Source organism: Ursus maritimus, unplaced genomic scaffold (assembly GCF_017311325.1).
Source record: "Ursus maritimus isolate PB19 unplaced genomic scaffold, ASM1731132v1 scaffold_22, whole genome shotgun sequence".
NCBI lineage: Eukaryota > Metazoa > Chordata > Mammalia > Carnivora > Ursidae > Ursus > Ursus maritimus.
The window spans coordinates 9,968,877-9,983,913 of record NW_024424675.1 but is presented as its reverse complement, the minus strand read 5'-3'; the positions used below and the strand labels follow the sequence as shown (position 1 = coordinate 9,983,913).

General features: G+C 34.9%; 1 protein-coding gene across 3 annotated transcripts in view; it reads left to right on the top strand.

Annotated features, from left to right (window-relative positions):
* The window catches only part of MACROD2 (mono-ADP ribosylhydrolase 2), a 1,912,358-nt gene that overhangs the window by 112,195 nt on the left and 1,785,126 nt on the right, over positions 1-15,037 (top strand). The window lies entirely within an intron of this gene.

Below are 15,037 nucleotides of genomic sequence, written 5' to 3'. Positions count from 1 at the left end.
TAAACTTGGAAAATGTTAAATGAGAATACTAGAATCTCTAAGGGGCGCAAGTGAGAGCGAATCTGGCAGAAATTAAAAAGTTCTATGAACCAAATGCAGTCAAAAACTAGAGGCTCTGGCCGAGCCAGGATTTAGATGAGGCGAAGGAAACGTATTTGCAGCTTTAATTAGAGGGATGGGTGATAGAAGAGAAAGCTAAAAAATAGAACTTGCTCAAAAAATCAGTCTCCAAGGAATGTAGGGAAGGTTGTGGAGATTAGCGACTCGATGAAACGTCGTTCCAATGTCAGAATCTACTAGCAGTCCCGAGTGGAGAAAACAGAGGTCTAGAATGAGATATTTGAACAAATAGTAGCTGAAAACTTCCCTAATCTAGCAAAGAAACAACGCATTCATGTCCAAGAGGCAGAGAGGATCCCTCCCAAGCTCAACCACGACAAACCTACGCCACATCACGTCATAGTGCAATTCGCAAATATTAGATCCAAGGATACAGTATTGAAAGTGGCCAGGGCAAAAAACTTTCTCACATACCAAGGCAAAGGTATCAGAATTACATCAGATCTGTCTACACAGACCTGTTATGAGAGAAAGGGTTGGGGGGGCATTTTTAAAACTATTTCAGAGAAAAACATGCAGCCAAGGAACCTTTATCCAGCAAGACTGTCATTCAGAATTGATGGAGAGATAAAGACCTTCCAGAATTGCCAGTCATTGACCAATTTCGTAACCACGAAACCAGCCCTACAGGAGATATTAAGGGGGGGTTCTATAAAAGTAAAAAGGCCCCAAGATGATAGGAACAGAAAGTCACAATCTATAGAAACAAAGACTTTACTGGCAATGTGGCATCATTAAAATCATATCTCTCAATAATCAGTCTCAATGTAAATGGCCTAAATGCTCCCATAATACGCCACAGGGTTGCAGATTGGCTAAAAAGACATGACCCATCCATTTGCTGTCTACAAGAGACTCATTTTGAACCTAAAGATACATTCAGACTGAAAGTAAAGGATGGAATGCCATCTTTCACGCCAATGGACCTCAAAAGAAAGCTAGTAGCAATTCTCATATCAGACAGATTGATTTTAAACTAAAGACTATAGTTAGAGACACAGAAGGGCACTAATTATTCTTAAAGGATGTGTCCAACAAGTGGATATATGTCTATAATGTATATGCCCCCAAAGGGGAGCAGCAAATTACACAAGCCAACTCTTAAACAGAATAAAGAGACATATAGATAAAAATACTGCTAATAGTAGGGGACCCAACACTCCACTATCAGCAATAGAGAGCACTGGGAAAACCAACATAGAAACAGGAGCTCTTGAATGCCATACTTGACGAGCTGGACTCATAGATATATATATAAACACTACACCCCAGAACCCAAATAATACTCATCTTTATTCTAATGCCCAGGAATACTTCTCAAGAATAGACCATGTTCTGGGTCAGCAAAACAGGTCTCAACTGATACCAAAGACTGAAATTATTCCACATAGTCTCAGACCACAATGCTTTGAAATTGAACTCAACCACAAGAAAAATTTGGAAGAACCTCAAACACTTGGAGACTAAGAACCATCCTTGCTCAAGAATGACTCGATAAAACAGGAAATCAAAAAATCAATTTAAACAATTCTTGAGACCAACGAGAATGAAAACACAATGGTCCAAAACTCATGGGATACTGCAAAGGCAGTCCGAGGGGGAAATACATAGCCATCCAAGCCTCACTCAAAAGAATATAGAAAATCTAAAATGCAATTTTTATATTCTCAACTCAAGAAGCTGAACAGCAAACAGGGACAGGCCTAATCCACTCACGAGGAAGCAGTTGACCAAGATTAGAGCAGATTTCAATGAATTAGAAACCAGAAGTACAGTAGAGCAGATCAACAGAACTAGAAGCTGGTTCTTTGAAAGAATAAATAAAATTGACAGACCACTGGCAAGACTTACCAAAACAATAAAGGACCCAAATTAATAAAATTATGAATGAAAAGGAGAGGTCACAACCAACAATTAAATTGGAAGGATTATTAGAAACTTTTATCAACAGCTTTATGCCAATAAATTAAGAATTCAAGATGGATGAATTCCTGGAAACTCCTAAACTACCAAGACTGAAACAGAGAATGAGTTGATTTTTAAACAGGCCAAATTATAGAGATGAAACAGTGATAACAACTCTAAAAAAGAAACTCCAGGCCCGGATGGTTTTCCTGAATTCTACCAAAATTCAAAGAAAAAGTAATACCAATTCTCCTAAAGCTATTTCAAAAAAAAATGAAACAGAAGGAAAGCTACCAAACTCATTCTATGAGGCCAATATTACCTTGATCCCCCAACCAGGCAAAGGCCCCATCAAAAAGGAGAATTACAGACCATTTCCCTAATGAATATGGATGCCAAAATTCCAACAAGATCCTGGCAAGAATCCAACAGCACATTAAAAGGATTATCCATCATGACAAAGTGATTCAACCCTGGATGCAAGTGGTTCAACATTCGAAATCTATGCAAGTGTCTTAGATTTTATCCAGAAGGAAAAATTCAAAATCATATGATTCTCTCAATAGATGCAGAAAAACATTTGACAAAATACAGCATCCTTTCTGCATTAACCTGCAAGAGTGTAGACAAAGCAAGCATACATTCCTCAATCTATAAAACCATCTATGAAAAGCCTACAGCAAATATCATTCTCAGTGGGTAAAAGCTGGAAGCCTTTCCCTTAAGATCAGGAACATGACAAGGATGCCCACTCTCGCCACTATTATTCAACATAGTACTAGAAGTCCTTGCAACAGCAATCAGACGACAAAAAGGGATCAAAGTTATCCAAATCAGCAAAGAAGAAGTCAAAGTCTCTCTTCGCAGATGACATGATACTCTATATGGAAAACCCAAAAGACTCCACCCCCAAGCTACTAGAACTTATAGAGCAATTCAGTAATGTGGCGGGATACAAAATCAATGCTCAGAAATAAGTTGCATTTCTATACATGAATAATGAGACTGAAGAAAGAGCAATTAGGGAATCCATCCCATTTACAACAGCACCAAAAACCATACGTTACCTTGGAATTAACTTAACCAGAGATGTAAAGGATCTATATTCTAGAGACTAGAAATCACTCTTGAAAGACATCGAAGAAGACATAAAAAGATGGAAAAATATTCCATGCTCATGGATCGGAAGAATTAACATAGTTAAAATGTCCATGCTACCCAGAGCAATCTACATTTTCAATGCTATCCTGATCAAAATACCAATGACGTTTTTCAAAGAGCTGTAGCAAATAGTCCTTAAATTTGTATGGAACCAGACAAGGCCCCAAATCGCCAAGGAACTATTGAAAAGAAAAAACAAAGCCGGGGGCATCATAATGCCGGATTTTGAGCTGTACTACAAAGCTGTGATCACAAAGACAGCATGGTACTGGCACAAAAACAGACACATAGACCAATGGAACAGAATAGAGAACCCAGAAATGGACCCTCGGCTCTTTGGGCAACTAATCTTTGATAAAGCAGGAAAAAACATCCGGTGGGAAAATGACAGTCTCTTCAATAAATGGTGCTGGGAAAATTGGACAGCTACATGCAAAAGAATGAAACTTGACCACTCTCTCACACCATACACAAAAATAAACTCCAAATGGATGAAAGACCTCGATGTGAGGCAGGAATCCATCAAAATTCCAGAGGAGAACATAGGCAGCAACCTCTACGACATTGGCCAAAGCAACATTTTCATGACACATCTCCAAAGGCAAGAGAAACAAAAGATAAAATGAACTTGTGGGACTTCATCAAGATAAAAAGCTTCTGCACAGCCAAGGAAACAGTTAAAAAAACTAAGAGGTAGCCCACGGAATGGGAGAATATATTTGCAAATGACACTACAGATAAAAGACTGGTATCCAAGATCTACAAAGAACTTCTCAAGCACAATACACGAGAAACAAATAAACAAATCATAAAATGGGCAGAAGATATGAACAGACACTTTTCCAATGATGACATACAAATGGCTAACAGACACATGGAAAGATGTTCAAAATCATCAGCCATCAGGGAAATTCAAATCAAAACCACACGAAGATACCACCTTACGCCAGTTACAATGGCAAAAATTGACAAGGCAAGAAACAACAATTGTTGGAGAGGATGTGGAGAAAGGGGATCCCTCCTACATTGTTGGTGGGAATGCAGGTTGGTATAACCACTCTGGAAAACAGTGTGGAGGTCCCTTAAAAAGTTAAAAATTGAGCTACCCTATGACCCAGCCATTACACTACTGGGTATTTACCCCAAAGATACAGACGTAGTGAAGAGAAGGGCCATATGCACCCCAATGTTCATAGCAGCATTGTCCACAATAGCTAAATCGTGGAAGGAGCCGAGATGCCCTTCAACAGATGACTGGATTAAGAAGATGTGGTCCATATATACAATGGAATATTACTCAGCTATCAAAAAGAACAAATTCTCAACTTTGCTGCAACATGGACAGCACTGGAGGAGATAATGCTAAGTGAAATAAGTCAAGCAGAGAAAGACAATTATCATACGGTTTCTCTCATCTATGGAATATATGAACTAGGAAGATCGGTAGCGGAAGAAAGGGATAAAGAAAGGGGGGGTAATCAGAAGGGGGAATGAAGCATGAGAGACTATGGACTCTGAGAAACAAACTGAAGGCTTCAGAGGGGAGGGGGCTGGGGGAATGGGATAGGCTGGTGATGGGTAATAAGGAGGGCACGTATTGCATGATGCACTGGGTGTTATACGCAACTAATGAATCATCGAACTTTACATCAAAAACCAGGGATGTACTGTATGGTGACTAACATAATATAATAAAAAATCATTAAAAAAAATAATAATAAAAAAAAAATAAAAAATGGAAATGGTGGTGGTGAAAAAAAAAAAAAGAATAGTGGAGGGACTTAATTGTTGAAAGTAATATTTTATTTCTTCTGGGCATCCATTATAAAATGTGACTAAAGTCAGGCAAAAAAGCAAGATATGCTGAAATGCAGAGATGAAGCCTGTGGTAGGGGTACGCCCAGGCCAAGGGACAGACTTCCGACACTCAGGTCTCCCAGTGAGTGCAAATTCGTGCTGAACTTGTGCTTCAGAAAAACTTACAGTTGCTATATGTTGTGGATCTTAGGCCATTTAAAGAGTCTTTGAGCACTTAGCATTTGCTGTATTCCTATCAAAACTGTTTTTAGAACCCTCACTGTTTTTTTAAATCAAAATATTGTATGTGAGCAGTGTTTGGAAGAGTGACTTTATTATAAGGAAAACCTCTCCCTTTCAAGTTTGTGGAGAATTTAGGTCTTTTGAGTCTCCTCTTGATTTTTTTTTTTTTTTACCTTTCTTATGACTCATAAGAGAATTAATCAGAACATATGAAAACTTGAATCTGAATTTGGTTGTTTTACTGCTCTTGGATATTAGAATTAAGGTAATAGGGGAAGGGATAATTGAATTTTTTGGCTGAACTGAGGTTTTAAAAGTTTCTGAATTTTAGTGCTGTTATTGACTCGTATTTAAGTTATTATGGTTAATCTACCTTGTGTTTATTTATGTGGCTTCTAGACACCAGCAGTGCCTGGCACAGGGTTTGACATGAAGTAGACATTCAGAAATTAAGTTTGAGATGAATGCATGAATGAGAGTAGATAAGTAGCAAATATTGGTAAATTAGTAATTGAAGAACATTTTTGTGATATCATACTATGTTGAATAAATTACTTTGGAAGACATTTGTATACAGGGATCTGAAGAATATGTCTGTGAAGTCTAATTATTTTGTATGATTTCGGTCCTTTTTGGTGTCCCTTCCTCAGAAAATAATTTTATTATTTTGGTCTTCTTCACCTGTCCAGCTTTCAGATTTACTTTTATCAGTCATTGGCAGTTATGTAGTTGAGGATGCTACATTGTTCCATATTCCTCCAAGATTAAATCTTAGGAACCACATTCTTTATACTTTCTTTTCTGTCAACCCAGTTATATTTGGTGAGATGAGTTTTCATGTAAGCAGAGAAATTGGTGGTTGTATCATGCAGAACCACATTTCCTCTCACTTTAAATGTATTTAAAAATGTTTAGAAATAATTGGATTTTGTGAAGAAACTATCAAATTCTTTTGTTAAAAATAACTTTTGTTTTTGATATTTAATATTTGTAATCTATTCCACTGAAAATATTTCATATGCTTTAATGTAATGAATTATATTCTTCCAGCTATAAAGCACTCAGAGGGAAGGATATATACAGCTGGTTGCTGTTCATGTTTCTTCCCACTAAAGTAACAAATTAAAAAATATATATATCAGTATGAATTTCCAGTTTTTCTCCTGTTTAACAATGTTTTTCTTAGGAGTGTTTATTTTTTTTAATTAAGACTTTTTTTAAAGAGCAATTTTAGATTCATAATAAAATTGAGGGGAAAGTACAGAGATTTCCCAGACACCCTCTGTTCCCACATGCACAGCCTCTTACCAACATCCCCCGCCAGAGTGGTATATTTGTTACAGTTGATGAAACTGACTGACACATCATTATGAATCAGAGTCCACAGTTCGTTTATATTTCTCTTGGTGTTTTACATTTTATGGGTTTGGATAAACGCATAATGGGAAAGGGGTTGCCTTGTAATTTATTCTGGTAACCTGTTCTGTTGCTTACATCTAATAAATAAAAGCCTAGCTATGCCTTAAAAATCTTATCTAGCAGACAAAGTGAACCTTAAGCTTGTCATAATGAGTGTTATAGAGTAGCAACTCAGTGTTAGTTATTTACTTCTGGAATTATTGTATCTTTCTCCCTGAATGCAGATACTTTTATGTTTTGTTTTCCCTCAGCAGAATAACCTATCACTCCAAATAACCTAATCAGTCTGAATAAGCAAGGAGAACATGAAAATATTAGGAAGAAGGGATTCTCTGCCACACCTCTCCACTTCCCTCCCCTTTTCTCATCAGTACAGGCATACAACTTCATTTTGTTGTTGTTTCTGAACTTTCTTCCTCCCTTCTTCTTCTTTTTTCTTTCCCCTCCTTTTTCATGCTTTCTTTTTAAGGTAAAGACTTCTTAGCTGGAAATCAATTCAGATAATAAAGTATATTTTAAGGTAGTTGTTTTTTATTTGTAAGAAGAAAACTTATTAATAAAAAGAAGGGTGGAGAAATGGGGAGAGAAGAAAAATGAGTAAGCCAATCAATTGTGAATTTACCAAGGAGTAGAAGTGAGGATGATCTAAAGGAAAATGTAGTGATGAGAGTGACGTCTTTTGTTTCAAAAGAGTGGAGATTGGGGGTTACATGACTTAAGTTCTAATTGTGATTCTTCAATAAATCATGTAACATTAATGACAGCAGAAATTTCCTGACTTGTTATGTGAAGTAGAGGAACAACATCCCAATATTACTTTCTCAAAAATTTATTTTTATTTAATTTTATACATTGTTTGCCACTTTTGCTAAATTTTATAACTTAGAGAAAAATGGGCTTTTCCTTTTTTACAGAAATAATACACGTCTACTCTGCAAATGAACAGAAAATGTGAAGCAGCAACACAACAAGAATAACATAAAAAACATGTATGATCCTGTCACCCCAGGGATCACCTGCAGTTACATTTTGTTGTATAAATTCTCCCAGGTCTTTTTCTACACATAAATTTATATTTAATTTTGGAAAATGGGATTATACTCAGCTTAGTGTTTTGTAGCCTCTTTTTTTCCCCTCCACTTTACCATGTAATAATCTTTATTCCATAAACTATCTTCTAAAACATAGTTTTCAATGACCATGTCATATTGATATGCCCTATGATTGCTGCTTGATTGTTGATTGCTGGGCTTAAACTTTTTAATAAGGCGTTTTCTTACTGTAAATTGTGTTGTTATGACTATTCTTTTTATATATACTTATATACTTTGATTGCTTTTATCTTTGGATGAATTCTTATAAAGTGCAGAGCCAAAAGGTAGGGATTTTTAAGGTTCTTGATACACAGTGGGAAGTGGTCCTCTAGAGTGGCTATTAATTGTTCATTATGTCTTTGGTTGTACATGGCATGGTCTGAAGCTGTAAGGAAGCCACCTGCATGTTGTTGTGTGTGCTCGGTTCTTAGGATACCTAGAAAAATAGTCATGTGTTGAGCTCATTGCAATGATTTTTACGGGTGATTTTTATGGTTGGACAAATAACCTTATGGATGGATAAAGCAAGAAAGATAAAACAGTTAACTACTTTTTTGGAGTGTATTTTATGTATAAATGCTCAAGTCAACTTTTAAAAAACAATAAGTTAATGGAATTCTGCCAAATGATATTCTCTAAAGAAGGTGTCTGTTTATTCAGCACCAAATAATCATAGATAGGTTTCTCCCCAAGGGAATAGAAAAAAAGTGTATTTGTTACTGAACCTACAATGCTTAGGGTAACATTGAAAGGGAAGATGGATGAACCAATGTCGGTCAGCAAAGTTGAAAAAAGTTGACAAAATTGATGCTCGTGAGCCTTCACATTCCAGTTTGAAACCTATATAAGACGGATTGTATTCAGCTAATGTATGGATATGCTGTGATATCCTGGATTTAGGATGATATTCTGTCTCTAAGATCAGATAGTTACTTGGAAAACTGTGGCTATTCTTTAATTTTTAGAAACTTTTTAGTTATTTTAATGATTTTTAAAAAATTTTTGTGTAATCTCTACACCCAACATAGACCTTGAATTTACAACTCTGAGATCAAGAGTCGCATGTTCTACTGACTGAGCCAACCAGGTGTCCCGAATTTTTAGAAACTTTAAATTGGATTCACAGTGAATTGTATTTTGAGCCAGTTGATGACCTACTCTATTAATTTGCAGGTAGTCTAATCTGATGTAGAGCTCAGAACTGGGAACCATTTACTCTCAATTGTTTGGGAAAGTAGCCCAGTGTCTGCTACTTAATGATATTAGGACAGTTGTAGAGAAAAGGTGTTAAACCATTTGAGATGTTATTGGCACTATGTTGTACCTGCTGATCAAATTTTGTGTTACATATACACTTAGCCGTAGTGTAGTTTTTAAGACCTTCCAGCAGTGCTGTGTGTGTATGTGTGTGTGAATGTGTGTGTTTAGGTCTGAATTCTTAACTTGAAATTATGGACCCCTAGCTTAAGGGTGAGAATGATGTGAAGATGACATTATGATTTCATGAGTTTAATTTTAATGTGTTTGGTATTATGTGCATTTAATTGCAGAGGATCTATAGATTTTATCCCAAGACCTAATATAGATTAGGAACCTGTGCGGTTAGGCCCAGGTAAAAGTTTGGCATTGAAGTGCTGGGTAGGAAATAGTGGAGGAAATACATTGTTGTCATAGACTCAGCCATGAAAGTGTGCCTTACACCTCTGATCTTAGCTGCATCCTAGAAAGAACGTTCTGTAAGTATTGTATTTTGATTTGGATTCCTCTGTTTTTTAGCAAAATTTTAACCCATTTTATGATAATTATTTTTGAAAGAAAGACCAAAACATGGTCTAGTTATATGGCAGTTACCCAAAAGTATCTCCAAAGCTGATTCCAGGGTAAAAAAATTTAACTGTCTTGAATAGTAGTTTTATAATCCATTTTATACTTAAGCTGGTTAATTGGCTTTGCTTTCTTTATCTTAACTTGTTGGTTATATCAAGTCCTTCATTCACTAAGCTACATGTTTGATATGTTTCTCCATGTTTCAGAGATGTTTTGACTGAATAGAACTGTGTATTTGGTTTTTTTTAAGCCCCATGTAATTTTCTTTTTCTTTGAAAAATAAACAAAATAAAAAATCTTGTCTATTAGCAGAGTTTATCAATCTGTTAGCACAATTAGTTTTGTTACATTTGACAACAAAACATTTGATGTTTTTATGAATGCTTTGGGTGAATAAAATCAATCAACAATTGAATCTCTTGAATCTTTTTTTCATTGTTTCTTTTTGTCTTCTGTAGGTTTGTTTATTTTATTACCTATTTTCAATTAGTCCAGGTAGTGATACTTGTATTATGGCTTGTTGATACATAATTTTGACAACTCTTGTGTTTCTGTTGGTAAAATATTTCCATGGACTCTATAATAATGTCATGTGTTATTGTGTTTTTCATCTGTTATTTTTAATTTATACTTATCAATAAGCAGTTTTCCATCATTGTATGCTTATACTAATTTTCCATTCTGTATTGACAACCCTTTTATAATTAAACAACTTAATTTGCTTTGATCATAAATTAAAATTGGGCTGAAAGGGGGGTAACTATAGACATAACTATAGGTGTCAGTAATCATCTCTTCATTTTCTGATCTGATTGAAATGGATTGCTAAGTTTATAGTTAGGGAAAAACAAGTAGTATATATAGGGCTTTTCTGGGTGCCAACACAATGTTTGAGAAGAAAGTTCTAGGAATAGCAAGAGGAGGAGGGATAAATTCAGTGAATTTTTCATTGGGGTAAGGTATGATTGCGAGAAAGGAAAACAGACTTTTTGGGTGAGAAATGAAAACAATGGTGGGACTACACAGTCTTTGGACAGAAAAAGCCAGTGGAAAATCTTCCTAGTGGGTGGCAGATAACCCTAGGTTTAGTACAATTAAACAAAATAGGAGTGTTCAAAAGTGTAAAGAAAAAGGGCTGCTGGAAATGTTGAGAGGGAAAGATGTCCAAAGTTTCAGCTGTTTGTGGTCATGTGTAATCAGTGTGGGAGTAGTGGCTGTCTAGTTCCAAGAGCATATTAAGATTTTTATTATACATATGTGCAGATATTAATAGGAACAGATTATATTAACATTTTTATATTGATCCTCAAAGGAAAGAATACAAAATGCTTAAGCATGTTGTTTCTAAATGTACCAAACTGAAAATAATAATATGGCAAATAATCAAAATTTTTTCAGTTAAAATTTGGTGTATATATTCTGTGATTGACAAAGGTTAAAGTAAATGTATTAAAATGAGCGAAAATAAGTCCTTGGTAAGAAGGCATTCATTATGCCATTAAAAAATTCCATAAAATTTTAGTTCTAATGTGTATTAATTTCTTGTAAATCTGGTTCACATAAAGAGAAGCAAATATTTTAATAAAGTATATATGTAGTATTGAAAAAGAAGAGGACTTTTTCCCTTTTTTACTTTTATTTTTTCCTGGCTGTTGTTTTAAATTTTATTTCAACACTCTTTGCCAGTTTGGAGAAATGATTTGTCCACTGCTCTGTGAAGAACACTAAAATACAATAGGAATATTTTAAATTCACAAGTATTAAGAAGAAAGAACAGGCTTATTTCTGAAGATTTGAACTAATGCTACCTTCTTTTTTTTTTTTTTTTTAGTATTTATTTATTTGAGAGAGAGCGCATGTGCATAGAAGCAGGGGAGGGGCAGAGAGAGAGGGTGAACCAGACTCTGAGCTGAGCAGGGAGCTAGGTGCCAGGCTGATCTCACCACCCCGGGATCACCACTCTAGCTGAGGGCAGATGCCTTACCAACTGAGCCACCCAGGTGTCCCTACCTTATTTCCTAATAGCATTAGATCTACTAAGTACTTAAAAAGCTTTTAAAGATAAATGGCTCTTTTTCATTCCCTGTGGTATGGATGACTTGGTTGATTTTTGGATTGATGTCATCAATATTGACTTAAAACATTACATAGATCATGTTCTCATTATGCCTGATGAGTACGCTGGCCAGCTTTTGTTGAGAACTTTATATAAGATGAGAAGACCAGCAACAAATGGAAATTTCATGAGCACTGAAAATGGACCTTGTCAGGATAAGTTTAATGTGTAATTTAGAATTACCTTTTTAAATTTTATCAGTAAGATCTGCTGAAGCTTTCCTTGGGAGACTGGCCTCACATTCCTTTGTCTGTCTCAAGCTGTTCATCTTCCTGTAGGCCACAAGTCTATATAATAACTTATTTCAATCTTTGGAAGCACTTATGTGACAAATCTCCATTTTAGCATTTATCAAGTTTGTCATAATTCCTGGTTTATAGGTCAGTCTTCCCCAGTAGAGTATGAGTTCTTTAAAGATGAAAACTGAGTACTTTTCTTCTTTGCATCTCCCCAGGACCTAACCCTGGGTAGATAGGAAAGCTCTGGGAAAGGTATTGGAAGGGAGCCTCAGGGAAGCCTCTTGGCTGTGTTTCACAGTTGAAATATCTATTAATTTAGGTTAAAATGAGAGGACATTATTTTGACTTAAAAATTCTAGTGAGATTCATTCCTTAACCAGATAAACTGAAAAGTATTTATTATATATTTATATATGGGTCTATAATATATATATATAGCATTTAAAATTAATTATAAACATTAATATTTGAAATTGAAGTAAGATAATTGGCTCAACTGATTCAAGTGCCTTTAAAAATTTCTTCTGCAGTTTCTACCTTTTATATGTCTTATATTTTACTCTTTCTTTACAATTAAATATTATATATCTTACCCCTCAGTATGCTATTTTACATACAAATTGATTATCTATGGTATAAGCAATGTTACACATTTTAAAACTTTACTTTCTTGTCTTTTTGATGTCTTTGACTAGGGAATCCACAGACCTGACTGATGAAAAGAGATTATTTGCTTTCACTGCATTCAACCTTAAGCTTTCAATCTGGCTTCATTTAAACAAGTCAAGATAGATGTGTTCCTGACTTCATTATAATCTTAAGAGAGGAGATTCCACAGCCTCTTTAGTAATCTGTTTCACCACATTTTATTAAATTTTTTTCTGTTGTAGTTAAGCTCATTTTAGAAAGCTTTTTAAATCCATGGTACCCTTTTCTCAAAACAAGCAGAATTAATTTCTGTTATTAATATGCAGCCTATTAAAGTTCTCTATCATTTTAACATTTCAACATTTTAATTGTAAATTTAGAATCACCATGCCTATGTCATAGTTACAATTATCTTTTTGGAAAAAAAATGCATGTTAGTAATGGTTGTTTTTTTCACATATAACCAGGAATCCTCCTCAATTTACTTGAAAAAGTGCAGGTGTGGCGCATATCTATGTTACAGCTATTTTTCCCTACTTCCTTTGGATCTGTTTCTGAAATGAAATAGAGAAACAATATTTTAAGAAATGTGTTACTCCTTGGCTTCTTATTCTGACTTTCTCAGATGCTGTTTTTATTTGCAGTATTGCCTAACTGTGGAATGCTACAATTTCTAACCCATTATCTGTATTTCCTCCAGGTTATTAGCTTAATAACCTGAACAAGAATTGATTCTTATATACTGAAAGTGAAATCTCCTGTCTATATAACCTGTTAATCCAGTTTTGAGTTCCCATGAAATTTCCATCATCAATGGCAAGATAAATTATAAGTATAATCACTGAAAATTTACACATTTTTTAAAGTTACATTTAGAATCCAGTTTATTTATCCTCACTATTTTTTATACTTTAGATTGCTTTCTAAAGCCATCCATGTAGTGAGGTAAAAGTCATCAAGTTGAAATTAACCTTTGCATAATTTCTGCTTTCTTGAAACTTTTTCTTTTGAAGATTGGATGTTATATGCTTGCTAGAGTTGCTGATTGCCAACTACTGAGAGACAATGTCTGAAATACAATTTCTGACTGGAATAAATGAAATTGCTTTGCAGTAGTCAAGGTAATTTCTCCCTAAGGGTCATTGTAGGATTTTAAATCTTGACTTCTACAGAGTTTGATATTTTGCACATTGCTGGGAGTTTATTATCAAAGTTGTTAAATATTGATTTCAAACAATACCCAATTCTGTTAAACTTTAAGGGAATATTAATTTATACTTTTGCTCTATTTCTTGAAACAAACTGGTACGTAGATGAAATTAGGGTGACTGACTCTCAAACTGGACCAAATTAAACTACCAAGGATAGATTAGAAGAAACGAGAAAGGAGCAAGTGTGGCTACTTATTCATGCTATAAAAGTCTTTTTGTAGAATCTTTAGAGTGAGGTGCAGATGGACTTGAATTCTTTCACAAATGCCACCTTCTATTTTGACTGACTTGCAAATTATATGTCTTTATGGAAATAAGATATTTCCACTTTGTATTGCCTAATAGTCCGATGTGTTTTGGTTAAGGACAGTACTTCACTGGATAGCAGGGATGTGTCTCATATTTGTATTCTTAATGCCTGACACATAATGGCTACTCAATAATTTAAAAAATAAATGAGTGAATGCATTGATGAATGAATGAAAACCCTCAGTTATCAGGGTGGAAATTCTAAATTTTTAGGCTGTGTTATCTTGCCTGACTTCTCCTGTATGCAGTCTCTTCCTACTAGGTTAAGTCCCCATTAGGACATTAAACTCTGGACTCTAATCTCTCATGTTACTATCATCATGATTTTTAGAAAGGAACTGACCTCCTCCCGTTTTTAAGAAATTATAAGTGCATTTGTATAGACTTCAATGGAATTAACTCACTATGATTTTTAGTTAAGATCCTATCATTATTTTCATTTTGGTTTATTACTGAATACTATATCAATAATGAATAATTTACTAATGAATGGTAAAGTGCAATTGTCATTGATTGTCTCTTGTAGTCTTATATTTTTGAGAAAGAATTGTCTCAAAAATATTTTGTTCTGGCTTGGGGTGCCTGGGTGGCTCAGTCCATCAAATGTCCAAAGCCTGATGTCAGTTCAGGTCTTGATCAGGATTGTGAGTTTGAGCCCACGCCCAGCATGGTACCTACTTAAAAATTTTGTGTGTGTGTGATGGTTATAGGATTTTGAAGTTTTTAGAGAGGAATATGGATTATAGGAAAGATTTTCATGTTTATATGGGAGAGGCAACAAAACTTTCCTTAGTTCCCATGATGGACTTTTACTTTTCTCTTTGTGTGTGTGTGTGTGTGTGTGTGTGTGTGTGTGTGTTGTGTGTGTTTTATATTGGTGTCTTTTTCTTTATCTGTGCCTAAAAATAGGTTTTCCAAATTTCAGTTGGTTTTCTAGTTCTATCTCAC